Below are 19,374 nucleotides of genomic sequence, written 5' to 3' on the forward strand. Positions count from 1 at the left end.
ATGCAGGACAATGCTAGACCTCATGTGGCTGGAGTGTGTCAGCAGTTCCTGCAAGATGAAGACATTGAAGCTATGGACTGGCCCGCCTGTTCCCCAGACCTGAATCCAACAGAGCACATCTGGAACATCATGTCTCGCTCCATCCACCAACGTCACGTTGCACCACAGACTGTCCAGGAGTTGATGGATGCTTTAGTCCAGGTCTGGGAGGAGATCCCTCAGGAGACCATCCACCGTCTCATCAGGAGCATGCCCAGGCGTTGTAGCGAGGTCATACAGACACGTGGAGGCCACACACAATACTGAACCTCATTTTGACTTGTTTTAAGGACATAACATCAAAGTTGGATCAGCCTGTAGTGTGTTTTTCCACTTTCATTTTGTGTGACTCCAAATCCAGGCCTCCATTGGTTAATACATTTGATTTCCATTGATGATTTTTGTGGGATTTTGTTGTCAGCATTTTCAACTTTGTACAGAACAAAGTATTCAATGAGAATATTTCATTCATTCAGATCTAGGATGTGTTATTTGAGTGTTCCCTTTATTTTTTTGAGCAGTGTTTTTGCTTGCTTACAAATTTATTAGATTTATCCTTTTTTGACATGTTTAAATTTTTGCATCAGACAAAATTTAATAGTGGACAAAAATAAATTGAGTACATACAAAATACAGTTTTCAAATGATGAATTATTTTAACAAGGCAAAAAGTTATCCAAATCAACTGAGCCCTGTATAAAAGTAGAATTGCCCCCCTTGTTAAATCATGAATAAGTTGTAGTTAACCATATATTTGGTTCAGTTTGCCTGGGCACATATAGGTCTGATGATTGTCAGAAAAATCCTTTAAATATGACTTGTCTGATGACATAAAGTAGGCCAATAGGTCCTAAAAAGTAAAGCATATTCCTCGATTAAGAAAAATCCAAGATCATATGAGAAACAAAGTTATTGACACCTATCTTGCAGAAATCCTGAACTAGAACCATCAGTTTGTGACCTTAAGCTCAAACACACTTGAATTATACAACAAGATGATGATCTGAAGCACACCAGCAAGTCCACCTCTGAATGGCTAAAAATAGGAAAAAAAATGAAATTTTTAGAGTGGCCTAGTCAAAGATTATGTTATTAATGGGCTGCTAATGCTTGAAAACGTTTTACTGTATCTGATTTTTTTAACACCTCAGCAATGAAAGATTTCATGGTCTTACTACAAATGCTTAAAGGGGTCGTCTGCAGCCAAGGATGGCACAAACAGAACCAGCTATCAGGGTTAGGGGGCAATTACTTTTTCAGATAATGCAGGTTGGTTCAGAAATTGTCATTTAACAAAGCAGCTGTTGTATTTACTCATGTTATCTAGCTCTGATATTAAACATTGTTTGATGACTGTAAGTGTGACCAAAACAATTTAGAACAGAAAAAATCTGTAAGAGGTTTAAAGTACTTAATAAACTAGAATCAGCCATAAAGCGGTCTCCCTAGAGTCCTGCGTATCATATTGAGATAAAACACAAAGCAACAGACAGCCAAGATTTGATAGATCAAAAACCTTTAGTTAATACCTAAGAGACCTGGACAAGTTATTTTTGAAGTCTACAAAATGAGTTCAAGAGTTCTTTCTCTCTAATGAGGCTAGATTGAGAGAACCACAATAAATAATGCATTACATGATGAATGTTATGTAATGTTCCTCTTAGTTGAATATGTTTTTAATTTTTTTCCATTGCTTGACATATTTTCTCTCTCTCTCTCTCTCTCTCTCTCTCTCTCTCTCTCTCTCTCTCTCTATATATATATATATATATATATATATATATATATATACACTGCTCAAAAAAATAAAGGGAACACTTAAACAACACAATATAACTCCAAGTAAATCAAACTTCTGTGAAATCAAACTGTCCACTTAGGAAGCAACACTGATTGACAATCAATTTCACATGATGTTGTGTAAATGGAATAGACAACAGGGGGAAATCTTTGGCGATTAGCAAGACACACTCAATAAAGGAGCTCATCAAGGATGGCACATCAATGCCAGCTGTGGCAAGAAGGTTTGCTGTGTCTATCAGCGTAGTGTCCAGATCCTGGAGGCGCTACCAGGAGACCGGCCAGTACACCAGGAGATGTGGAGGAGGCCGTAGGAGGGCATCAACCCAGCAGCAGGACCGCTACCTCCACCTTTGTGCATGGAGGAAGAGGAGGAGCACTGCCAGAGCCCTGCAAAATGACCTCCAGCAGGCAACAAATGTGCATGTGTCTGCACAAATGGTTACAAACCGACTCCATGAGGATGGTATGAGGGCCCGACGTCCATAAATGGGGGTTGTGCTCACAGCCCAACACCGTGCAGGACGCTTGGTATTTGCCAGAGAACACCAGGATTGACAAATTCACCACTGGCGCCCTGTGCTCTTCACAGATGAAAGCAGGTTCACACTGAGCACATGTGACAGACGTGACAGAGTCAGGAGACACCGTGGAGAGCGATCTGCTGCCTGCAACATCCTTCAGCATGACCGGTTTGGCAGTGGGTCAGTAATGGTGTGGGGTGGCATTTCTTTGGAGGGCTGCCTGGCCTCCATGTGCTCGCCAGAGGTAGCCTGACTGCCATTAGGTACCGAGATGAGATCCTCAGACCCCTTGTGAGACCATATGCTGGTGCGGTTGGCCCTGAGTTCCTCCTAATGCAGGACAATGCTAGACCTCATGTGGCTGGAGTGTGTCAGCAGTTCCTGCAAGATGAAGACATTGAAGCTATGGACTGGCCCGCCCGTTCCCCAGACCTGAATCCGATTGAGCACATCTGGGACATCATGTCTCGCTCTATCCACTAACGTCACGTTGCACCACAGACTGTCTGGGAGTTGGCGGATGCTTTAGTTCAGGTCTGAGAGGAGATGCCTCTGGAGACCATCCACCGTCTCATCAGGAGCATGCCCAGGCGTTGTAAGGAGGTCATACAGACATGTGGAGGCCACACACAATACTGAGCCTCATTTTGACTTGTTTTAAGGACATTACATCAAAGTTGGATCAGCCTGTAGTGTGTTTTTCTACTTTAATTTTGTGTGACTCCAAATCCAGTCTCAAATTTTCATTAATGATTTTTGTGTGATTTTGTTGTCAGCACATTCAACTTTGTACAGACCAAAGTATTCAATAAGAATATTTCATTCATTCAGATCTAGGATGTGTTATTTGAGTGTTCCCTTTATTTTTTTGAGCAGTATATACAGTACAGACCAAAGGTTTGGACACACCTTCTCATTCAAAGAGTTGTCTTTATTTTCATGACAATGAATATTGTAGCTTAACACTGAAGGCATCAAAACTATGAATTAACACATGTGGAATTATATACTGAACAAAAAAGTGTGAAACAACTGAAAATATGTCTTATATTCTAGGTTCTTCAAAGTAGCCACCTTTTGCTTTGATTACTGCTCCGCACACTCTTGGCATTCTGTTGATGAGCTTCAAGAGGTAGTCACCTGAAATGGTTTTCACTTCACAGGAGTGCCCTGTCAGGTTTAATAAGTGGGATTTCAAGCCTTTTAAATGGGGTTGGGACCATCAGTTGTGTTGTGCAGGAGGTGGATACAGTACACAGCTGATATTCCTACTGAGTAGACTGTTAGAATTTGTATTATAGCAAGAAAAAAGCAGCTAAGTAAAGAAACACAAGTGCCCATCATTACTTTAAGAAATGAAGGTCAGTCAGTTCGAACAATTGGGAAAACTTTGAAAGTGTCCCCAAGTGGAGCTGCATAAACCATCAAGCGCTACAAAGAAACTGGCTCACATGAGGACCGCCCCAGGAAAGGAAGACCAAGAGTCACCTCTGCTGCGGATGATAAGTTCATCCGAGTCACCAGCCTCAGAAATCGCAGGTTAACAGCAGCTCAGATTAGAGAACAGGTCAATGCCATACAGAGTTCTAGCAGCAGACACATCTCTATAACAGCTGTTAAGAGGAGACTGTGTGAATCAGGCCTTCATGGTAAAATAGCTGCTAGGAAACCACTGCTGAGGACAGGCAACAAGCAGAAGAGACTTGTTTGGGCTAAAGAACACAAGGAATGGACATTAGACCAGTGGAAATCTGTGCTTTGGTCTGATGAGTCCAAGTTTGAGATCTTTGGTTCCAACCACCGTGTCTTTGTGCGGCGCAGAATAGGTGAACAGATGGACTCTACATGCCTGGTTCCCACCGTGAAGCATGGAGGAGGAGGTGTGATGGTGTGGGGGTGCTTTGCTGGTGACACTGTTGGGGATTTATTCAAAATTGAAGGCATACTGAACCAGCATGGCTACCACAGCATCTTGCAGCGACATGCTATTCCATCCGGTTTGCGTTTAGTTGGACCATCATTTATTTTTCAACAGGACAATGACCCCAAACACACCTCCAGGCTGTGTAAGGGCTATTTGACCAAGAAGGAGAGTGATGGGGTGCTGTGTCAGATGACCTGGCCTCCACAGTCACCGGACCTGAACCCAATCGAGATGGTTTGGGGTGAGCTGGACCGCAGAGTGAAGGCAAAAGGGCCAACAAGTGCTAAACATCTCTGGGAATTCCTTCAAGACTGTTGGAAAACCATTTCAGGTGACTACCTCTTGAAGCTCATCAACAGAATACCAAGAGTGTGCGGAGCAGTAATCAAAGCAAAAGGTTCTACTTTGAAGAACCTAGAATATAAGACATATTTTCAGTTGTTTCATACTTTCTTGTTCAGTATATAATTCCACATGTGTTAATTCATAGTTTTGATGCCTTCAGTGTGAAGCAACAATATTCATAGTCATGAAAATAAAGAAAACTTTTGAATGAGAAGGTGTGTCCAAACCTTTGGTCTGTACTGTGTATATATATATATATATCACACTGTATTGCGATATTTGCAATATTGTGATATTTATGTTGGTTACAATAAACCTACATGTTCCACACTATTTTCTGTCTATTTCATCACCATTGTGGCACCTTCAATCTCTATGAACTAGCATCTCAGTCCCTAAAACAGGTGTCATGTGTGTTTATCAGAGCAGTGAAAGTCCATCAAATTGTCTTAAAACATTATTTGCATTCCAACGCATGGCCTCCAAGGAGTTCTTTGCGATTGCAATATTACATTCACTGATTTTCCATGACGATATCATAAAGATATGTTGAGCAGCTCTAGTACCTTCCAAAAAAGGGCACACTAGGTTTGAAACTAAATGCACGGCAAGACATGGCTGAACAGCTTAGCTCCACTGTGGAGGTTCTAAGGGCCTGAGACTAATGAGCCACTACAGTTAACACTTGCTGATTGCAGCTTCAAGCATCACTGGCTGCAGGGGTTAGAAGCTGCATGAACCTTGGAGAAGAAAAATGTATGTATTTTACTTACTTTAAAGTGTTAATGCATCCTAAGTCTTAAATCCTGCTTTGCCTGAAATTTAGTGAGGCCATATGCTTTGCTGCCTTGACACATTAAAGGATCAGCATCCAGGGCAACTGGAATGTGAAGATTACAAGAGCAGATTATCGCCAACTGGTCCACAGTCCTGCTGTCTTCCTGTTTAACATGAGGCACTGAGGTGGGTTAAGTGGAAGATAATAAGTGGAAGATGAGTAGTGATTCCAGATGAAAAATTGTTTTGAACACATGACATAAAAAGAACAAAAGAATGAAAATGCATTAGACTCAGAAGAGGAAGAAGATTAATTTTGACAATCTTCGTGGCTTTCATCTGTTTTTCCTCAATTCTTTTGTGATCAGAATCCTTTAAAGATTACCGAGCTTTGAAAATTGACCAGAGAGGTTAACAAAAGGCCCAGAATCCTGTTTCACTGTGTCTGAATCCCATGTGAAAAGACACCAGTGTGGGTCTGTTTCCATGGGTGAAGGTAAACACTGGCTGTCCTCCAGTGATATCAGTTACTTCAGGGGGTTGCCCCTGGACTGTGGGAGGTGAGGTTTATGGTTTCTGAGCAACTGTATCCTTGAGCCACCGCAGGGCACTCCCCAGTTGTAAGCCAGAGGCAGTGCGGAGTGAAATGATAATATGTCTGATGAGGGTGGGGGTGGTCTTGGACTTGCTCAATAAAGGTGAGTATGATGATTCAAAATGTGTGCAAACCCACAACTGCACTTCAAATTCTACAAAAAGAAACATACTTTAATACAAGTTCAACACTGTACATTCAGACCTTACAAAAAATATGCATACCACTTGTGAGAGAAATACCCATAAACTCTGATTATAGCTCATCATTTAAAGGCTTAAAGTACATATTTCCTTAAAAAACAATTGAACAGTGGAGATGTGTAATAACAATACTTTTCTGCTTTTTGCATTTTTGTGTAGAAGACATAGACATCAAATCATTTTATGTAGCGTTTTCATGTGAATATAATTCATATTCCTGAAACTGTTCACATGTTTATATGGGCATCCAGGATAAGATATACAGTTGAAAATAAATGTTTACAAAATCTATATAAAAAGTTACATTCTCAATTTGTCTAAATCAGACTGAATAATTCTGACTTTAGGTCTGTCGAATTACCAAGATTATTTCTACACGTACATCAATATTCAAAAGTATGTGAATATTGTAAAAAAGTTCAATATTTTTGCCACTTGTGAAACGTGAAACTCCCCAATTGTGTAGATTCAATACACAAAGAGTGAAATATCTGAAGTCTTAATTTCTTGTAGTTTTGATGATTGTGGCTTACAGATAATGAAAACCCAAAATTATGTATCTCAGGAAATTACAATGGGACATAAGATCAATAAAAAGGATATTTTAAACAGAAATGTCAGGCTTATGAAAAGTATGTTCATTTCTATTAACTCAATACTAGGCTGGGGCTCTATTTGCATGAATAACTGCATCAGTGCAGTGGAGGAGATCAGCCTGTGGCATTATTGAGGAGTAATGGAAGCCCAGCTTGCTTTAAAAGTGGCCTTGGGATCATCTGTGATGTTAGGTCTTGTGTTTCTCATCTTCCTCTTGACAAGTTCGGCTGGAAGCTCAGGAAACCTTTGCAGGTGTATTGAGTTCATTAGCTGAGTATGGTGTGACACCATGAGTTTCCAATGTTTAATTTTTTCACAATTCAAATTTTTTTAAATGTCTTTTCCTGTATTTGTCAGAATAATGAGTGGGATACCTTTTAATAGATAGTTTTAATTTTAAGAATTTTAAACCTTGTGAATTTAGTCAAATGTTTTGGGGATGCTTCCATAAGCTTCCCAGAATTATTTGCTTGAATTTCGGCCCCTCCCTCTTGACAAATCTAGTATCTGAGTGATGTTTGCCGGACACCTTGCTTTGAAACATTCTTTCAGCTAAGCCCTCAAATTTTCTATGGGACTGAAGTCATGGCTTTGTGATGGACACCCTGACGCTCTTGTTTAGAGCATCAGACCTCTTAAAACAATTCTTCTTTGCAGAATTGCTTTAATTCAGCCACATTGGTGGGTTTTTGAGCATGGAGATCCTGTTTAAAGTCATGCTACAGCATTAAGAGTTGACTTTGACTCGGCTAATATAAAACCTTAATTTAGATTTTTTTTCAAATCATTCAGATGTGGACTTGGCTGGTGGGTTCTGAACGATAGTCTTGCTGCTTAACCAAAATATGCTTGAGGTTAAGGTCATGACCTGTTGGTTGGACGTTCTTCCTCAAGATTTTCTGGTTGAGAGCAGTTCTCCAAGTCCGAAAGCAGCAAAGCAGCCTCAATTCATCACACTACCACCACCATATTTGACTGTCAGTATGATGCTATTGTGCTGAAATCATGGGTTAGTTTCAAGATAAATGTAACGGGATGCACACCTTTAAAAAAGGTCCACTTTGTCCCATCAATCCAAAGACTATGGTATTTACCCAAATGTATTGGGGGATCATGAAGATGTTGTCGTAAATGTGAGGCTTGTATTCTTTTTGGTGAGCTCTGGTTCACTTTGGAAGACTACCATGGAGGCCATTTCTACACAGTCTCTTTCTCAGGTTTGAATCATGAACACTTTGCTAGTTTTCATCATTTCCCTGTTGTTCATTATGTTCTGTATTCTTGTCATATAAATTATTCTTTTGTGCTTAGTGTCTTAGTTCATACTTTTAGTATTTATTCTGTTACATCTCTGCTTATTTTTAATAATATTGATATATTTTACATTACTTCATGTTGTTAGCCATATTCTATTTAAATGATTTCCTGATTGTACAGGTTTGGCAGAAATCAGGCCTCGGTGTGGCTTGAAAACTACGTTTTGCATGTACTCTGTTTATCTTTGCCAGTTGTTACAATTTGTTTGGTGATCTAAAATATTGAAGTGTTCCAGAAAAAAATCCCAGTACAAATCTGTTAGGAGGCAACCACTTTGCCACAGTACTGTATCTAACTGCACTGTACAAATTTGTAATGTCTGAAACTGAATAGAACAAGCCTCATTACTCATTTATTTCGGAAATTAAGTACTGGGGAACTTTTGATCTGTGGAAATGTTTGCTTTGCACAGATGGATATATGTATTAAAAATCATGAAACCATGTATTATACTGTTTAATTTGTACTGTATTGCACCAACTACGCCAAAACAAATTCCTTGTATGTCCAAAAACGTACTTGGCAATAAAACTTTTCTGATTCTGATTCTGATTAAAGATCGCATTTCTACTTGCATTGTCCAGTTTCTCATCTTTTATTTTGTTCTACTCTCTACTCTGCTTCATTATATTGCTTACTTATCTCATTTAACTAACTGTGTGACTCACACAGCTACATTTGTGCAGATCTGGTCTCTCAGTCATCACTTAAGAGCAACCATTAGGCTTCATAGGTATGCATCAGGCTACAGACTCTTTTGATGAGAGTAGAGGGGGAATAGCGGAGGGGGCCATATGGGGCTGACTGGCTGTTTTTTTACATAAGGGCCAATCAGGAGCAGGGTTAGAGCCTTGTGCTACGGCTGTGCTGCATTCATTTGCCAATGTGTAAGTGTGCTTCTAACACATCCCCACTAACACTATAATGTGCATTTCAGCTTATAAGCATTAAAAAACATACATATTTCACTCACTGCTATAAATACTTCCCATCCAATTTCCTGTACAGTTTTTAAAAATATTCTATACAAAAATTATTCTGCAGTTTGTGTGTTTTTTTTTTCTTCTCTCCTCTTTCTTTTTTCTTCCTTCATACTAAATTTGTATAGTACATGTTTCGGTAGCAGGCTTATTTTTTTCTGATTAGGCCTACTCTTCAATGAATTCTTACCAGAATACTCCAAATTGTAATCCCCTTATGACCAAGAGGAAATTCCATTCATTTAGCCGAGGTTTTTTGTTTTATTTTTCGTTTTACGAGCAGCTCCTGAAGGCAGCACAGTTCCCAAGGAGAAACCCGCAAAGGAAACAGGTCGTCCAGCCGGTATCCTCCGATAAATATTCTGAAGACAGTGGAGGTTTTTAACGCACAGCTCAGAAATGAGCGCATAGAGCGGGGTTTTCTGCTCGTCCTCTCACCGAGCGGCTTGCACGGAGCCCGGTCGGAAGCTGAGGAGCCACCGTGCAAATTCGGAAGCGGGACTCTTCTCTGATGATGTGATGGATCATAAAGCGGTCTGAGTAAGTAGACTGCTGAGGTGCTCACCTGCTGTTTGTATATTTCTGCACGGAATATTCAGTTGATATTGCTCACATCTCACCGCTTCATGCTGAGGTTGCACGGCTGCATTTATCGCTTCAGTCTAATAGTGTCTAATGTGGTTTTGATTGGGTTGATCCTGCAGTGTGAAGCAAACTGTGGAGTCTCATTTAACTGCAGATGTCGTTGTTACACATGCATGGGTCGTTCAGACTACACTTCTGATCATCCTCCTGATATGCAGTCCAGGAGCATCTGATAATGCAGCACAACACAGATTAATATACAGTGATGTAAAAAATAGGAAACTTCATTCATTTATTCATTCATTCTGTCATTTTTAAAGAATCATTCACATATTGATGTTTAATCTTTTATTTATTCATCTCTGGAAAGAAAGGGATTTAATTGCAGGTAATAATCAAAAACAATACAGGTCCTTCTCAAAATATTAGCATATTGTGATAAAGTTCATTATTTTCCATAATGTAATGATGAAAATTTAACATTCATATATTTTAGATTCTTTGCACACTAACTGAAATATTTCAGGTCTTTTATTGTCTTAATACGGATGATTTTGGCATACAGCTCATGAAAACCCAAAATTCCTATCTCACAAAATTAGCATATTTCATCCGACCAATAAAAGAAAAGTGTTTTTAATACAAAAAACGTCAACCTTCAAATAATCATGTACAGTTATGCACTCAATACTTGGTCGGGAATCCTTTGGCAGAAATGACTGCTTCAATGCGGCGTGGCATGGAGGCAATCAGCCTGTGGCACTGCTGAGGTCTTATGGAGGACCAGGATGCTTCGATAGCGGCCTTTAGCTCATCCAGAGTGTTGGGTCTTGAGTCTCTCAACGTTCTCTTCACAATATCCCACAGATTCTCTATGGGGTTCAGGTCAGGAGAGTTGGCAGGCCAATTGAGCACAGTGATACCATGGTCAGTAAACCATTTACCAGTGGTTTTGGCACTGTGAGCAGGTGCCAGGTCGTGCTGAAAAATGAAATCTTCATCTCCATAAAGCTTTTCAGCAGATGGAAGCATGAAGTGCTCCAAAATCTCCTGATAGCTAGCTGCATTGACCCTGCCCTTGATAAATCACAGTGGACCAACACCAGCAGCTGACACAGCACCCCAGACCATCACTGACTGTGGGTACTTGACACTGGACTTCTGGCATTTTGGCATTTCCTTCTCCCCAGTCTTCCTCCAGACTCTGGCACCTTGATTTCCGAATGACATGCAGAATTTGCTTTCATCCGAAAAAAGTACTTTGGACCACTGAGCAACAGTCCAGTGCTGCTTCTCTGTAGCCCAGGTCAGGCGCTTCTGCCACTGTTTCTGGTTCAAAAGTGGCTTGACCTGGGGAATGCGGCACCTGTAGCCCATTTCCTGCACACGCCTGTGCACGGTGGCTCTGGATGTTTCTACTCCAGACTCAGTCCACTGCTTCCGCAGGTCCCCCAAGGTCTGGAATCGGCCCTTCTCCACAATCTTCCTCAGGGTCCGGTCACCTCTTCTCGTTGTGCAGCATTTTCTGCCACACGTTTTCCTTCCCACAGACTTCCCACTGAGGTGCCTTGATACAGCACTCTGGGAACAGCCTATTCGTTCAGAAATTTCTTTCTGTGTCTTACCCTCTTGCTTGAGGGTGTCAATAGTGGCCTTCTGGACAGCAGTCAGGTCGGCAGTCTTACCCATGATTGGGGTTTTGAGTGATGAACCAGGCTGGGAGTTTTAAAGGCCTCAGGAATCTTTTGCAGGTGTTTAGAGTTAACTCGTTGATTCAGATGATTAGGTTCATAGCTCGTTTAGAGACCCTTTTAATGATATGCTAATTTTGTGAGATAGGAAGTTTGGGTTTTCATGAGCTGTATGCCAAAATCATCCGTATTAAGACAATAAAAGACCTGGAATATTTCAGTTAGTGTGCAATGAATCTAAAATATATGAATGTTAAATTTTCATCATTACATTATGGAAAATAATTAACTTTATCACAATATGCTAATATTTTGAGAAGGACCTGTATAGTTTTACTTAAAAAAAAAAACAAGATAAATGTGGTTTCTAGAAGAGGAAAAATTAGGACACCCTATCCCCTTTGGCTGAAACAATTTTATTAAGACAGTTCTTGTATCCACTAGCCGTCTCTGACAGCAGTCTGAGAAAATGTTTGCCTCTCTCCTTATTTTCAGCTGTGGGATGTTTGACAGGTTTCTTGCATGTACAGCCCATTTTATGTCACTCCACAGCATCTTAATGAGATCAAGATCTGGATCCCAGAAATTGATGTCATTGTGAGTTGACGAAGTCCTGCTGCTAGAAACCATCTCTAAACCCTGACACTTCCACCTCCATGGTCAGTGGTAGTTTCTCATATGGGCAATATGGCTCACCACTCAGGTCGCCATTCCATCAGGAGGGTATGAGTACTTTGAAAAGCACAGAAAAAAAGGCTGAAAATTAAGAAATGGAAAGTTCTGGAACATACCATGAAAAGCGAGAATATTTAGTCTTCTCCCTATTCATGGCATGTTCATCCTCTTGCCATCTGGGAAGTGATACAGGAGCATGAAGTCAAAGACTGAACAGCTGTTTAGCAGCTTTTTCCCCACAACAGCCTGACTCTGAAGATATAAACTATGGTTATGTTATAGCCCTGTCTTTGCTTGTTTATTTATAATTTTTAGCTGATTAGTTTTATTATGCACTGATTACACAATTTTGTTTTTATATCATTATTAAAAATTACTGATAAAATATATTCATTTTTCTATACCATTTGTCACGTTTGGAGCATATAGACGAAGGAGTCGTTGACTATTGTTCTCTGCAAATCTCCAAGGGTCCAGTTAACTTTCTACTCTTCAGCTCAGCCCACAGGTTTTCTATCGGATTTAGATCTGGGTATGGCGATGGCAATGGTCGAAGGATGTTTTTGGGTCTGACAAACCATTTATTTCTGTGTTGACTTAACAGGTACATTTAGATTTTTTTGTGTCATCATGTAAAATGCCCTGATACTTCAAAGGGTCCATGACGCCATGCACTCTAAGGAGGGCCTATGCAAGAGAAACGGGTCCACAGCATAACCGACCTGTCATCGTCCTGAACAGTTGGGCTTGGGGGTATTAGGTTATTCTTAACTTTGATTCACATCAAACCCACATGGTTGGTTTGTCAAAAAGTCTAATCTCAGTTTCTTCTGGTGAGTGCACATGGTTCCATATGTTTACATTTGTGACCTTATTTCACAGTATACAGACAGAAAATGGGCAGAGAAAGAGGGGGGAAAGATCTGCAGCAAAGGTCACGGGGTCAGGAATCGAACCCCAGACGGCTGCTTTAAGGACTGATAGTCTCTGCATATGGTGCGCACGCTATAACTCTACACCACGTGCTGCTCCATAAGATACAAATTTGTGCTGGGATTTTCTAACAATGAGGTTTGGTGTTGTGAGCCATAGTGTGAATTAAAGTCATAAACAGAACTAACTCACATTAACATGATTTTGTAGAATCATTTTTCCATCTTACTTTTTAACATTTTATTCTGGGGAAGAGGTTGATGAGTCTGATGAGGTTGTATTATAGTTAAAAATGGTTACCTGTGAAGAATGATGAGGCTCCTTCAACATGGAAGAACATCTGAAAGATGAAACGTCATCTTTTTATTGAGAGTCATTTAAATATCAAGGTTTCTCATAATGTGAGTAAAGTTGTATCTACACTTCCATCATCTAACAGTGCTTACACACCAAACCTTTTGAACGGTTTTTACCTTTCCGGTTTCTAGAGCTGATCATGCCAGTGTAAACCCATCTCGGACCCTGAAACGGACCAGAGAACCGTACCATGGTGGCATGGTTAAAACTGATGGTCTCAAAATGGCTTTTCATGACCCTGGAATGGTTTGCTTGCAGTGTGAGTGAGTGCCATTGTCAACATACCATAAGATGTGTTGTAAAAAGCAGAGTAGAAGAAGAAGAAATACATGTAAGAGTGCGAATCCATAGACAAAAGAGAAAATGTCGCGTGGGGTTACGTGGAGTAGTGAAGAGGTGCAGGCGCAAAACTGTATTTGAACACCAAAGTAGCACCAGAAACCCAGATGAGAAGGACTTTCTTCTTTGTGCTTTTTGTCTTCTTGATTAGCGAGAACTGCCCCCCAAACAATCCATTGTAACTGCGTGATGTTGTTTGGTCCAGTCTAAAAATCTCTGTCTGAAACTGAAGGTGTTAATTTCTTCACTGGACCCATTCCTGAACTGATCCCTGAATCAGAACCACAGTGTGAATGCAGCCTAAGTCTGTTATATTTTCTCAGAAACATGAACAGCAGACCAGTGTGAATGTTAGCTTTACTTGCCGCAGACTCACTTTGAAGACTTAACCTCTGCTGTCTGTGAGTATGACTGCAAAGCTTTGGAAAAGTTTTAGAGGAAAATGTTGCATATGATCTGGGGGGTTTAAAACATCCATTGGTCTTCATTTTCTGTTCTTTGTGATGTCATTAAATGAATGAAATGGAAACATCTTGCATTTTGAATTGTTTTGCTTTGGGAACCCTGTGGAGTCTCCCAGAGGCTCCTGGGACTCCTTCAGTACTGCGTTGTTCAGGATGGCTGGGCTGCAGCAGGCAGACAGGTGCTTTCAAGCCATGCCTGGAAATGCCTCTGGGGCTGATGAAGATGCTGGCTGACTTCCATACCACAATCAGATAAAGATAATGAATACGGGAAAATTGTGTTATTTCCTGCCAAAGCAGCAGTTTGCTTGTTTTATAGGAATGGAAACCGAAGTATACAGAGATTCTGGGCTTGAAGTATATAAATATCTGATAAGCTTTAGTCTTAATACGAAGATTGTGATCCTAGAACTGGAAGCAACCTATGTTATCTTAGTTGCTTCCAAAACGATGTCCCCCAGGATGTGAATTACTGCACCTTAAAGCTTTGTTTGCACAGTGTTCAGCATGTTCCTGAGAAAACAATATATTCATTAAGGTAAATCCAATTCTGAACTAATGGATGTGGTTTGCCCACAAACACTTATAGTATCTTTTCCTTCTTTTTCTGGACTCTAATTGAAGCAGTCCAATCTTGACATTACAACTAGTATCTGTTACTTTCAATAAACACCTATACGCATTGGGTTTTTGGGGTTTCATAACAACATTTGAAAAGCTTTTTCAAATGTTGTCATGAAACAGAGGCCAAACGAATTATGGTATGGAAGTCAGCGCAGCATAAAATTTAGAGCGACTCGATTTCCTGGTCCCAGCTGATGTTTAAATCGCCCACAGAAGCAAGGGTTACATTGTCCCATTGAATCTTCTGGATAAAAAGCGCAGGAATTCATCTTGGTTTAAAGTCGATTCATTAATGATTTCATCAGAGTGGAGACTCTCGGCTGGTATGAGTTTCCAGTTTTCTTTCTTTTTTTGTTTTTACTCAACAAAGACATGTAACAAACATTTACCGTAAAGGAAGAAAACGTGCATATTTATTAATCGATGTGGTTCTTTTGAATCATAAATAAAAAGAAGGGATTGCAAGATTATCACCATTAATGCATCAAACCAGGTGTTCCTAACCTTTTCTAACAGCAACCTAACAGCAAAATGTGCAACAGAGAAAGTGCTGTTTGTTGGTAAGTTTACGCATCAAAAATAGTGAGGGTGAGAAATTAGACTTGAAAGTAAGCAAAAAGTTATCTTTGCTATACTACAGTGATAACTCTTAACAGTCCATTGATAGAATAAACGGTCCGTTCTTGTGGAGAAGGCTGATAGCTACAGAGCAGGAGCAGAATAATAACCTGGAAGTACATGGCAAAGTTATGTCTCAGCTTTTTGTCACTGTTTCCACTCCTTTCGCCTATAAGTTAGCGTGATGCTTTGGTTAGGCCAAAGTGGAACTCAAACAGTGATTTTAAACCACAAGAACCAAGTATATAGTGGCTCTCAATGACTACACATCCCTGTTAGAATGCTGGGTTTTTGTCAAGTAAAAAATTAAATCAAGAAAAATAATTTCAAAACCTTTTTTTATCTTTAATGTGACATTTAACTTGTAGAGTTTAACAGAACAACAAATAAATCTGAGAAGATAGATATGCATATAGATATGCACACCCTTGAAGAAATACTATATTGAAGCACATTTTTGACTTAATTTCAGCATTCATTGTTCTTTGGTAGAAGTCCATCAGCATGTCCAGCATCTTGTCCAAGTGGTATTTGCCCACTCTGCCTTGCAAAAGTTATCTAAATCTATCAGATTGTGAGGACATCTCTTGTCCACAGTCCTCTTCAGGACAGATTTTCTCCTGTACTCTTCAATTTATGTCTGGATGATATTTCTGTCAAGCTAACGGATTATAAGGCTGGTTGTATAATGGTAACCTTCTTGTTAATCATTTGTGTGCTAATGGTTTGGCCATATTGCAGGGCTGGTCTGCAGCAGCTATGGTAAGCAGCTAGTTTAACCCTAAAAAGAGTGTGGTTGTGATTGTTACAGCTAAGGTGGATCAGAAACTAGCCTAGCCTTTTTCGAGCCTATTGCACCTCCTTTTATACGGCTCACTTGTGGTGTAATTACAGTAAATCTGTACTGAAAAAAACTGCAGGTGGGTTCTAAGATGGACAGCTGCAAGTCAAATGTTTGTCACAAGTAACGTCCCGCCCTTTCATGCCTAACTGAGGAGCTACAGGGGTTGGATAATGAAACTGAAACACCTGGTTTTAGACCACAATAATTTATTAGTATGGTGTAGGGCCTCCTTTTGCGGCCAATAAAGCGTCAATTCATCTTGGGAATGACATATACAAGTCCTGCACAGTGGTCAGAGGGATTTTAAGCCATTCTTCTTGCAGGATAGTGGTCAGGTCACTACGTGATACTGGTGGAGGAAAACGTTTCCTGACTTGCTCCTCCAAAACACCCCAAAGTGGCTCAATAATATTTAGATCTGGTGACTGTGCAGGCCATGGGAGATGTTCAACTTCACTTTCATGTTCATCAAACCAATCTTTCACCAGTCTTGCTGTGTGTATTGGTGCATTATCATCCTGATACACGGCACCGCCTTCAGGATACAATGTTTGAACCATTGGATGCACATGGTCTTCAAGAATGGTTCAGTAGTCCTTGGCCCATCTAGCACAAGTATTGGGCCAAGGGAATGCCATGATATGGCAGCCCAAACCATCACTGATCCACCCCCATGCTTCACTCTGGGCATGCAACAGTCTGGGTGGTACGCTTCTTTGGGGCTTCTCCACACCGTAACTCTCCCAGATGTGGGGAAAACAGTAAAGGTGGACTCATCAGAGAACAATACATGTTTCACATTGTACACAGCCAAAGATTTGTTCTCCTTGCACCATTGAAACCAACATTTGGCATTGGCATGAGTGACCAAAGGTTTGGCTATAGCAGCCCGGCCGTGTATATTGACCCTGTGGAGCTCCCGACGGACAGTTCTGGTGGAAACAGGAGAGTTGAGGTGCACATTTATTCTGCCGTGATTTGGGCAGCCGTGGTTTTATGTTTTTTGGATACAATCCGGGTTAGCACCCGAACATCCCTTTCAGACAGCTTCTTCTTGCGTCCACAGTTAATCCTGTTGGATGTGGTTCGTCCTTCTTGGTGGTATGCTGACATTATACCGTGGCTCTTGATACATCACAAAGACTTGCTGTCTTGGTCACAGATGCGCCAGCAAGACGTGCACCAACAATTTGTCCTCTTTTGAACTCTGGTATGTCACCCATAATGTTGTGTGCATTTCAATATTTTGATCAAAACTGTGCTCTTACCCTGCTAATTGAACCTTCACACTCTGCTCTTACTGGTGCAATGTGCAATCAATGAAGACTGGCTACCAGGCTGGTCCAATTTAGCCATGAAACCTCCCACACTAAAATGACAGGTGTTTCAGTTTCATTGTCCAACCCCTGTATATGTATGTGCTGTTTGAATGAATCAAGAGATTCAATAGTAGGAGCTTTGACTGCTATAACACATTGTGACACAAGGTATATGTTAAGCTTTTATAGACATTGCAACAAGTGTCTGTTTATTTCGTGTTAGTTTCATCTGCTTGAAGATCTATGTTTACTTGTCTGTGTTTTCTTTTTTTTAATATGGACTAATTAAGTCTGAAATAAAGATGAATACACATTTCTAATACGCTTTAGATGGCTGACACAGAGGTGTGCAAGTTTTAAAAAAAAGAACACCAGAGTTTTAAAGCACTTAATAAATATTAATATTAAGAAAAATATTTGCAAAAAATAAATTAGATCAAACTTAGCTTTACTATTTCCTTACAATGACTTTAGAGAATTGAGTTTCTCAAAGATTTACTCATAGGCTGTCACTTAGAGAGATTAAACATTCATAAAAGTGTTGCTTACAAAATGCTTGTTTTGATGAACAGTCATTTCTACAGTTCTAAAACCTTTGCACAGCCCTGCTTGGTAGTCTTGCCATTAAAATTCAATCTAGTTTTTTGTCTTGTTTTTTACACTTGAAGGAGTTTTTCATCAAATGTAAAGTCAACTTTATTTTATTACTTTTTATTACTTTTTTTTTTTTGTATCTGGAGTTGGCAGCCTGTTTAACTCTGTAAACACCTCACCCTGTCGAGGCTCATAGATTTTCCTTCAGAGTGTTACTTTGCTGCTCCCTATCTGATCTCCACATGGACTCCATCAGTGCAGTGATGTGATTAAAGGTCGAGCAGTGGACCTGCAGACGCTCCCAGCTTCTGTACTCTTTACATTAGTTTTCTTCCCATATAACGTCTGGTCTCCAGAATGTGTATGTGTTTAGGCTCCGACACCATAATATTTATTGCACACACGCAAACATCCACACAATGCTGCAGGAGTCAGTTTCTCTACATTTAATGAGACAGCATCAGTCTGTCAGGCTGAGGCAGCAGAGAAGCGTGACAGGTACACTGAGGGCCCTGGGGCTGCTAATGCTAATGTGCCCACTTGTGTCGGGCATTGTAATGTTCTGTTGTTGTTTCGGATCAGCTCGGCCAGGCCGGGTGTAGGAGGGTAATTACCCTCCTATTGGCTGACCCCAGGGGGATTTTTTTCAGTCCACTGCCTTCCAATTATTCTGGTCCTGAATAGCGGTCATTACTGCTGTGGTCATTAAAGTATTAGTGCTGTTATGATCTGTTTTTGTTACTGTGGTCAAATGAGTGGAAATTAATTTTTCACAAATAAAAAAAACTACAGTGTTGACAATACTGTTCGATGAACATCTTATTGCTGTGCATCTTCCCGCACTCTACACATTTCTTTGGACCTGTGGTGCTTAACTGTTAAGTGCACAGAAAAGAATACAGAAATCTTCACTTAATTGTGTTCCCAGCTCCGTGCCCCATGCCTCCTTAATTTTGGTATTTAACTGACCACTTAAAGTCAAAATGGAATTATATATCTTTGAAATCAGTCCTCTCTGATGAGGACTATGTCAAAGCAAGTTTTCCCAATGCAATTCAGAAGGCAATTGAAGGAAAATTGGGAAAACATTTTGAGACAAAATTACAAATCTGAATATCTCAAAACAAATGAGTACCAGGAAGATTATACCTATGAGACAGATTAGGAAAGCTTTAAAAAGCACCAGGTGCGTTCCGCTCCTTAAAATGTTTAACGCTCTTATCGTACCAA

General features: G+C 40.2%; 1 protein-coding gene across 1 annotated transcript in view; it reads left to right on the forward strand.

Moving 5' to 3' along the window:
• The first annotated feature begins 9,279 nt into the window (after positions 1-9,279).
• si:dkey-91i10.2 (uncharacterized protein LOC555224 homolog) overlaps positions 9,280-19,374 on the forward strand; it is an 84,814-nt gene continuing 74,719 nt past the window's right edge. The window contains exon 1 of the mRNA XM_047369856.1: positions 9,280-9,641. The gene's annotated coding sequence lies outside the window, so the exon portion shown is untranslated. The remainder of the gene's footprint in view (positions 9,642-19,374) is intronic.

The sequence above is a fragment of the Girardinichthys multiradiatus genome, chromosome 7 (genome assembly GCF_021462225.1).
Source record: "Girardinichthys multiradiatus isolate DD_20200921_A chromosome 7, DD_fGirMul_XY1, whole genome shotgun sequence".
Lineage (NCBI taxonomy): Eukaryota > Metazoa > Chordata > Actinopteri > Cyprinodontiformes > Goodeidae > Girardinichthys > Girardinichthys multiradiatus.